Source organism: Pollicipes pollicipes, unplaced genomic scaffold (genome assembly GCF_011947565.3).
Source record: "Pollicipes pollicipes isolate AB1234 unplaced genomic scaffold, Ppol_2.1 Scaffold_3447;HRSCAF=4054_pilon_pilon_pilon, whole genome shotgun sequence".
Taxonomy (NCBI): domain Eukaryota; kingdom Metazoa; phylum Arthropoda; class Thecostraca; order Pollicipedomorpha; family Pollicipedidae; genus Pollicipes; species Pollicipes pollicipes.
This window is the reverse complement of record NW_023596297.1, coordinates 23,005,723-23,015,270: the sequence shown is the minus strand read 5'-3', so window position 1 is coordinate 23,015,270 and position 9,548 is coordinate 23,005,723.

Below are 9,548 nucleotides of genomic sequence, written 5' to 3'. Positions count from 1 at the left end.
ATGCCGCCCCCTCCCCCCCCCCCGCCGACTCCGTCGCCACGGCAGTCATTAGCATGCGCCCTGGCGGGTGCGGCCGCGCTGCTGCCGCACCTGCGGCTGGCTGCCCAGCCACGCCGGAGCACTCGCACTCAGTGCTCCACCGATGACGCACCCTGCGTGCTGAGCACGAGGACTTCCGAGATCATGGCCTTGCGCATGGGTGATGAGTTTAGCACACACCAGCGCTGCTTTTCTGTTAAAAAATGGTAACCCACTTAAGCCTTCTTTTCACACGAGGAGACTAATTCCATTTCAAATCTTCCCATTCCATCATCAAAGCGTTCTAGTCGGAACGCTGAAATTCAGCGCCTCTTCCCATGAATGTGGTAAGTCCTGACACGATTAAGCCCCCCTCTCCCCCCCCCCGTGGTGAATTATTCGGGGGCGGCTCCAGACGTGATTGCAGGGCATATGCAAGAAGGGTAATGTCATGACCTACCGACATTGGTTTCCATACCGAAATCAGTGTGTGAATTCAAATGTGGCTGCCATGTCACAAACTGGCGGTTAACTGTGCTGCTTGCATTGTACCACTTCCCTGTCAAAAGTGTTTTCTTTGCCTCCTTGACCCAAAATCGGATATTCAATGCGGATTAAAAATGGCTTGTGTGCAAACAAAGGTCAAGAGTTCAATAAAGTCTACGAGCTCAGCGAAGTCACAACATCGTCAGGCAGCCCGATACGGGAGATACGGCGCTCAGTTTAGATGCAGCAAAAGCAAACAAGATTTGCGTCAATGTTTTCCCTTCTTGCGCTCACCCATAACCGCTTAAAGAGTACCAAGTGCCTTTAAGACCCCAGCCAATCTCCCGTCGTGACGTCACGGCCAAGGTTTCAGTCGCTCGGAGTTCACCGGCGTCGCGCTGTCGCGGGCCGGTGGCGGCGTCGCGACGGGCGGGACGGTGCCTCCCAGGACAGGCCGCCCCGTCGGCTCCCACCAGGCTCGCCGGCCGTGCGCTGGCGCCGGCGAGACGCTGGCGGGTCCGGCCGTGCCTCCCCGGCAGCTTGGCAGCACGGCCGGATGCCACACATACGGTCCGTGCTTGGGTGCCCGTAGACCCGGCCCAGACCGGCGCGGCGCCGCAGGCGTCCGTCGACGACGACAGTGGCAGCTACTCTGATTTCGTACAGTTCCAGGCTCCATAAAGTGTCTTTTCCTAGTTGACAATGACAATGGCAAATGGCTGACAAGTATTTGTGAGATGGAGTCAGGGACAAAATTATGCACAAAAATGTAATGACATCATGAGCTTGTAAAGCACCACTTTGCAATAAATCGTTTAAAAAAAGCGTAAAAATATTAAGTTATATTAATCGGCTGTTTCACTTATTTGATTCCTCAACAAAAAAGGTGTCCAAGCTTGATACACTACGCAAGCTTCGCTTGACGTTTGTACGACGTCATATGGAGTTCATAAGATAGGTTTACGTCTTCAACGGGCAATCAATTTTTGTGTTAAGGGTGCAAGCAGTAAGACCGGGAATCATATTGAAAACGTACGTGGAATGACCCTTAAAAACAGAGACAATTCAGGGTACCCACAAAGCGCCCGCAAACCATCTCCCCACACGACAGTGCCAAAAAAGATCTAGGCGCTTAAACATATTTCCCTCTCCCAGCGTTTTAATACGCGTAATTTCATCGCGATCAATGTTTCGTGGATGAGCATGTCAAGTAGAACTCCAAAAGATGACAACTTCTCAGTCTCTTTTTACCGAGAACATCCGGTATGAGACTCCCGCACCCGTGGGCGAGAGGACGTTTGTCTACCTCTGGGTCTGCACATCTGTCCCGCACAAGGGACGGGCACGGACGGGGACCGGGAGCGGAAGGGAGCCGCAACTCCGGTGGACTGTACAATGGACGAACAGAGAACGCTTCGTGAGTGAGCTGGTGCGCAGAAGCGGGGAAGCACTCAGGTTTTAAGGGTGCGGGTTCTCTAAAAAGTAAAACGGACCCCAGCAAAGGTCAAGCATTTATGAAAACAAGAGTGATTACGCGGTTGTGATCACCGTTCAGTTCCAAATAAGTGATCCATTTGAAACACGCGACGAAGTAAGTCGTTGAAAATTGTACCGTGTGCACTTCAAAAAGTCGCTTCAGGAAAAAAAGTGCACTTCAAAAAAGTGTTTGGCATAGATCTGTTGGCTGACGATTTGGAATTATCACCTTTTTCAAAATATAAGCACAACATACAAGCAACAAAAATATGATTACAGCAAAACGCTCAGCATGACCGAGCAAAGTTTGATCGGCAATTTTTGCAAAGAGTCTTAAGGGGCAATCGATTTTTTGGAACCATGACAGTTAGGGAAAAGACGTTCCGAGAATATAGTGCACCATCTATGCTCCTACTAGCGATCATCTCTCTATGAAATGAAAGGTGACCGACGAATTCGTTTGTCTAGCCCTGGAGACAGTGTTTTGACTGCGACAGCCTCCAAAGCATAAGGCCTCCTTCTGTTTGGTGATGATGTGATGCCGTTAGTACTTTCTGTAAGGGCGTCTCGAGTGATGTTCCTCCCGTGTTCTTGTCTCATGCATCTATCTGGAGCACCGCCAGGATCAAACGACTTGGGAGTGCAGTGGTAGTAGCACCAACGTAGTTCGATGTCCTTAAAACCTGCAATCTCCTATATCACAACGTGGTTTGTAAACCGAGATTGAAGATTGATTTGTAACCCGTTTGAAGGATTCATATTAAGCTAAGAGGCTTTGTTGAATGATGAGTCCAGTAACCTGATTTTATATAAAATGTGGTCATCGTTATCTGGTGACCCTGGCCGACTGCTTTGGTGTCTGATATCATTTCTTCAGGACACGCTCGCCTGTTTACACCCACCTGATATTTGATTCTGATAGAAGTTAGATTCGAGTTTGATGATGTCGGACGTCGTTGGTTTTTGTTTAATAACGTGGCAAGAAGTTGCTTTGAGCAGCAATTATTTACGAGCGCGCGAAAGTTAGCTGTGTAGCCGCGTTCAACCGGAGCAGAGTTTGAAGTCTCTTCGGGAGAAGAAGCGCACTGCACGCCTGAGATCTCGGGGTGGGGTGGGGAGGGGGGGGGGAGGCAGAACGTGCCCGCTCGCCCGTAGACAGGGCATCGCGGAGCCCATCAGAAATACGGTTAATCTGCTCATTCAAAGTTCTACACGTCCGGCATGTGGTAAATCAAACCAAGCGTACACGTTCTGTTACTTTTGGTTATCAAAAGTTCCACGAGCTGAGATGTTTATGTTCCATTCAATTTAACAAGCGTGCATGTCGCCATGTAACAATGCGATATGTGGGCAAGCGCGTACCAGCAGGTGTACGTACAGGTGACCAAATGCTGGGAATATTTTATTCAGCCACTAATTCACGTCACAGCGGGACAGGCTTAATATCAATGCTGGATGAAGTGGGTAAACGAGGAGGATTAGTGAGGCGATAGCATTTACATAATCCATTACTATTACATTTGCCATTACCATTACTTTTTTTCATCTTCGATTGCGATATCAAAGGCCCGGTGCCGCTCAGTCTGCTGCATCGTGAATGCGGACAGGTGGCAAACAGTGGCCCCCCACGGACATCCACGTAATGCAGGAAATGCGAACATGGGTGTGCACTTTATGCAGGAATAAGGAACGACACTACCCTCACGCACAACTCTGACTACTCTAGGGTTGCTGAGGAAAGTGCTGGTAAAAATGCACCGCGATTGCTTTGGAGGAGGCTGAAATGTGTCTGTCTGCGACACAAAAGTTGAATGTCACCTACAAATTATCATAAAAAGCAGATTATCAATACCGTACCGCCACAATCTAATTAGCGATTATTCTAGACAGGGGACATGCCATATGGAAGCTGAACGAGGCTTCAACGCTGTTGGACATACCAATGGCATTTGACTTCGTCTCCACTGGCCTCGGCGTCTCCGCCTCAGAGCAGCAGTCGGATAGCGCCGATGAGTTTTTACGCCCAATGGTCGAACGTAATTTCACGTTCCGCACACGTCGTATGAGTCACTTTTCCTTGGCTTTTGAGTGTGTGACATTTATTATGCTTGTGCATTACGCTCTTCAAATACTTAAAATGCTGGGATATTTTGTGCTTCTTTATAGCAAAGGGAAAATTATGCAGCAGTCATCAGCCATCAGTCGATTATGCCGCCCTGCCGGCTAACCGTAAACAAGCTAGGAATCAAGTACGTGCTTGGTTTTGATGATAGTTAGCATCCATCCTGGGTTTATTTTGCCTGCTCCAAAACACTTGGCCTCGGAATCACAGGATTTAACACAATCTGTAGAAAATAAATGCGCCTTATGTATGCGTGTGCGTAGCACGCTTGGGCTTGGGTTTATAGGGCTGCGCACAGTAAGTTGGGTTCCTCTGTGTTATATATATATATATATATATATATATATATATATATATATATATATATATATAGTCCTATGTATCTTAAGGTTTAATGACCGGACTGCACAATAACTTTTTTAGTCCCTGTTGACGAAATCCTGGATCCGCCCGTAGCAGCGACGCCTGAACTGTTCTGGCGATTCAGCAGCTGCCAAAGTTTGCGCAGCCTGGGGCAGTGCAGGATAAGGATGTCGTGGAGGTTGACTAATTGGATGGACGAACGTTGGAGACCTCTTGAAAGGAGAATGGGCTCCGGACATTCTGCAGATCACCCAGAACCTGCCGGGCACTCTAGCAAATTGGATGATGCTACACGTGATGTGGAAAACTACATCATGAAGCTGGAGACGGGTGGCTATGTTGAACTGAGAAACTACACGGCCTTAAGCCAAACAACATGACGGCTAAAGGCTAGCGGGTCAAATTAGCAAAGAGATGCGAAGAATCAGACCTAAATTCGTAATCTGATATACAACACCTGCCTCGCAGAATCAAGAAACGGGAAGAGGGAAGCATCATTCCCCGCAGATAAACGGAGAAAGCATTCAGATTTTCGTCTGACTGCAACCGCCCAATTAAGATCCCATAAATGTAGTGCTGCATCATCTGAAGCCAGCTATCAGTAAATGCTTCTATGATCGCTTCAACAGCATCACAGCGCAGATTTTGCCCATCACCGGCCGGCGATTTAAGCACGGATTGTTTTTAATTGCTTTGCAGCATTGAAATATTCACAAGTATTCTTATTTAACACGATTATACAAAAACAGCATTTCCGTTCAAATACAGTGCATCCAGACTGCGTAACCGTTGTTGATGGATGCCTTAAGTCTCCGTATATCGATAACTGCGTAGCATCTGCGCGCAAAAGAAGACGCATTTAGGAGCAGACTAGATGAATCAGGAATCAAATACCCTGGATAATTTTAGGTGGGGGTGAGAGCGACAATAGGAGGATAGCTACCACTTCCTAAGCTAGCAGAAGCAAACGGGGCAATGCATTACGAAAAAGACAAGGAAGGAATGTACAGCAGACAAATGACTCCGCACACATGCGTTGAATACCTATTACTTTGCATTGCTATGCATTACTATGCATTTTATCTTGCATGTTTATCACCGCATGCATTGAACCGCTCTAACTCAGACACAGCACCTACAAAAAGTGGTGGTAGGACCGGTGCACGTATGAGACAACTGTAAGTGTATTGTGAGGGAAAGCCCATAACTCAATGGGGCAAATATAGTAGTTGGATAAACGGACCCGGCATAAAACGAAAAGTTCCTTGACACCATCTTAGAATTGCTAGTTAGATGGCAGGAGCTGCCACCAAGATATGGCAGCGAATACACCATTGCCAATTGTCGACGCGTGATATAGCAATTCGCCATGCATCAATTGCCTGGTTTAGCGTTGTCCCCACGACCATTCGTCGTAGAGGGATTTACGTCACGACGCAAACCAGAACATGATCCTAAACTCACAATGTCCAGAGATTTGTGAAAGTAGGCGCAGACATACTCCCCACTGAGGAACTCAGAGGCATTGAATCCGTTTGCTCCTCGCGAGAAGTTCTTGGATAACTAGAGGTGTTGGACCTTGTTGCCCTGTGGCCACTCATCGTATTCTGGACCCGGAAATAGGGAGCCCTCGTCGTCCTTACCTCACCTCGCATCATCAGCAAACTTTAAACAGTGCCACCATGACCTTTTCACCGCTCGCTCCCTCGGAGCAGGAGATAGGGGATCCCTACTGCGTCTCAAACTCACCCTTGGGGAACTCGATGTAGTGGACGTCGGTGTAGACGGCGAACGGCGCGGCGGCCAGTAGGGAGACCAGCCAGATGGCGGCTATGATGCGACAGGCCCTGCGTAGGCCGGCCATCGTGTACGACAGCAGCGGGTGACAGATGGCCAGGTACCGCTCCAGGCTGAACGCCACGATGATCAGCACCGACACGTACGACGTCCTACGGAGACGCGGAGGGGTCGGGTTAGGTGTCAGCGACTAGGCCACGGCCAGTGTCAACACGTGTTTGTCACGCGCTGTGTGCTCACGCGCTGCGACGAGGCACGCCATGGACACAGCGTGTGTGAGGTCCTGCGACGAACATAGGAGTACATCCATGCGCCGACAGATGTCAGCGCGGAGACGAGTGTCGTCTTGCGGAGGTGCGGTGGATGTTGATCAATTCCATACGTGAGTGGAGAAGCGCATTTCATGTGCCATTATAGGCTCAATGTCATCCTCGCTCTTTATCACGTAATTACGTTCTTGAACAGCATGTTTGCTGACTCGCTTAAGCTGCCAGCCTCGTCAAGATTAGCAGTCATGCCACGCGCTATGGGACAGGCGTCACGCAAGCTCGCTTTGGTGCGGCTGAGCTGCTTGTTTGTCTGTTGAGTTGGAATGGCTGTCGCTGTGTGTTTAGGCTGCCTGTCCCGGCCGCCATCTGGCTCAGTCCTCAGTGATAACGCTGGCATAATCGCATAGTCGTTTGTCAACGGCAACTACGTGTCGGTGAGAGCTTATGTTTCGTCAGGAGGGCTTCGCTCGCAGGATAGAGCGCGACTGCAAGCTGGGTCGCAAGCGAGGCGAGAGTCACGACAGTGAACACTCACAAACACGACGCACTTGTGAAAACAGCTCGAACGTATCGTTTGAAAGCGCACAGCACGCAAAACACGTCATTACAGCGCGCGCAGAGAATACACGTAGCCGTGCGAGTGTTTGGGACTGTGTGGACGCCAGACCAAGATGCTTGGGTGCCGGCGTCAGCCAACGTGCCTAGTCATCACCGGCGCGCCTGCATCGCGCGACGCTGCAGCGCGGGGCGTCGCTGCGACGTCTGAACTTCATGGTATGTGTCGCTGCATGCCTTAAGCTTATAAGGGTCTGGCATCCGTTGAAATGGTCGTGATTCGAGGAAAAGCTCGACATTTGGAGATATGGAAGCAAGCATTAGATGTAATGAAACAAAGTTACGTATTCCATTGCATGCCTTACAGTGGAAAAGACTTCCTGACAACGCAATTTCTGTTTAATGAATGTGCTTTTCAATGCGTCAGAGTTTGATTACGTTATCGTACCTTGCACAACATGGGTTGAGAGCCAAGTGACAGCGGCTATATCTGAATGCCGTGCTCACAGACGCCAAAAAATAAAGACAGATACGTTGTTTTGACCTTGATCGTCGTATAGCCAATGCAATGGCAACATTTGAATAACGTTATCATGGAGCCATGCCTAGGTAACCTTGGAGTGTTCTCTTCGAAAAAAGTACATCGTCGTGAGCATGTAGCTCAAAAACTAGATGGGTTTATGTCTTAAGAAGGGCTGGGCTGTGAAATGCACCGAATGATCTTCAAAATGGCTATTTAGGTTCAAAACCCCATACAAATGCGGAACACTCCCGTCATGTGTGCTATCACCGAACCGGTGCAATGTTGCAAATCCGTAGGCCTGACCAACGTACATGGCTGACACGGAATCCAGATATGCAGTCTTTGGCCCATGCTGAAGTCCCAACTCTTGTCTTTCACGGCATGTGCACATTCAGTGATAAAAGTTTGAGGCTGTCCAATCCTCATGCCCACGCAGCCACACCGTAGGAGTAGGAGGTGAGTGTGTGATTCAACTGCATAATTTTCACACCCACGCAATTATATGGCCCCCAATGCGTGTTGCAGTCATCGATCTAGTTGTGTTATTTCCCAATGTAAGGAATAGCGTATAGCCAACTTCTCAACCGTGCCCGATGTCATGATCTTTTTGCCAAGAAGACCTGACGGATTCTGCAAAGACTTGTTCTTCGATCATCTGCGAACGAGATTTCCAAGTGCATAAGATTAACTCAGTTTACATGAACATCATACAACAAGTAAGCATACCAGAGCGCGAATGACCCAATCAAATAGCATTGCTACAACAGCAGAGATCACGCTGGCACGCACTGTCGTGTGGCAGCAACAGCAGAGAGACACCCACAACGAGATCGCGTTGACACACTCTGACACCCACGAGGAGATCACATTGACACACCCTGTCAAGTGGCAACAACAGCAGAGAGGCACCCACAAGGAGATCCCACTGGCACACCCTGTCGGGTGGCAGCAACAGCAGAGTGACACCCACAAGGAGATCGCGCTGACACACTCTAACGCCCACAAGAAGATCACACTGGCACACCCTGTCGGGTGGCAGCAACACCAGACACCCACAAGAAGATCACACTGGCACACCCTGTCGGGTGGCAGCAATACCAGACACCCACAAGGAGATCACACTGGCACAACCTGTCGGGTGGCAGCAACAGCAGACACCCACAAGGAGATCACACTGGCACAACCTGCCGGGTGGCAGCAACAGCAGAGTGACACCCACAAGGAGATCGCGCTGACACACTCTAACACCCACAAGGAGATCACACTGACACGCCCTGTCGGGTGGCAGCAACACCAGACACCCACAAGGAGATCACACTGGCACAACCTGCCGGGTGGCAGCAACAGCAGAGTGACACCCACAAGGAGATCGCGCTGACACACTCTAACACCCACAAGGAGATCACACTGACACACCTTGTCGGGTGGCAGCAACAGCAGAGAGACACCGACAGGGAGATCACACTGGTACGCACTGTTGTGTTGCAGCAACAGCAGAGAGACACCCACAGAGTCCCGATATGTCTAATTAAACCTCCCTTTATGAGAGAGGGAGGCTCGGAATCCCATATAAGGCTTTTCGCAATGGCCGCTGAATGTTCTTGACCACAGTACTAAAATTTGGATAGCTGAGTTTTCATTTTCTTTACATGCGGGAAAAGATGAAGTTTCTGGCGGCCCTGTATCATTATCTATGGCCTCTTTCTCGAGATCATGGCGATGATACTTTGCTCAGAGCTCACAACACTTATTTCTCGCAGAAAATGCACTTCGATGAGGTTCCCTAGACAGCTTAACTGTATCACTCTGAAGTGCACTTACATTGTTCTTGTGGCTTTTGCCAGGCCAGATCCACCCAGCTCAACCCAGGTCGGACTTGCACTCGGACTTGCAACCGTTGAGACTTATTGAAAATGTCTACAACGTAACCGACGTATAT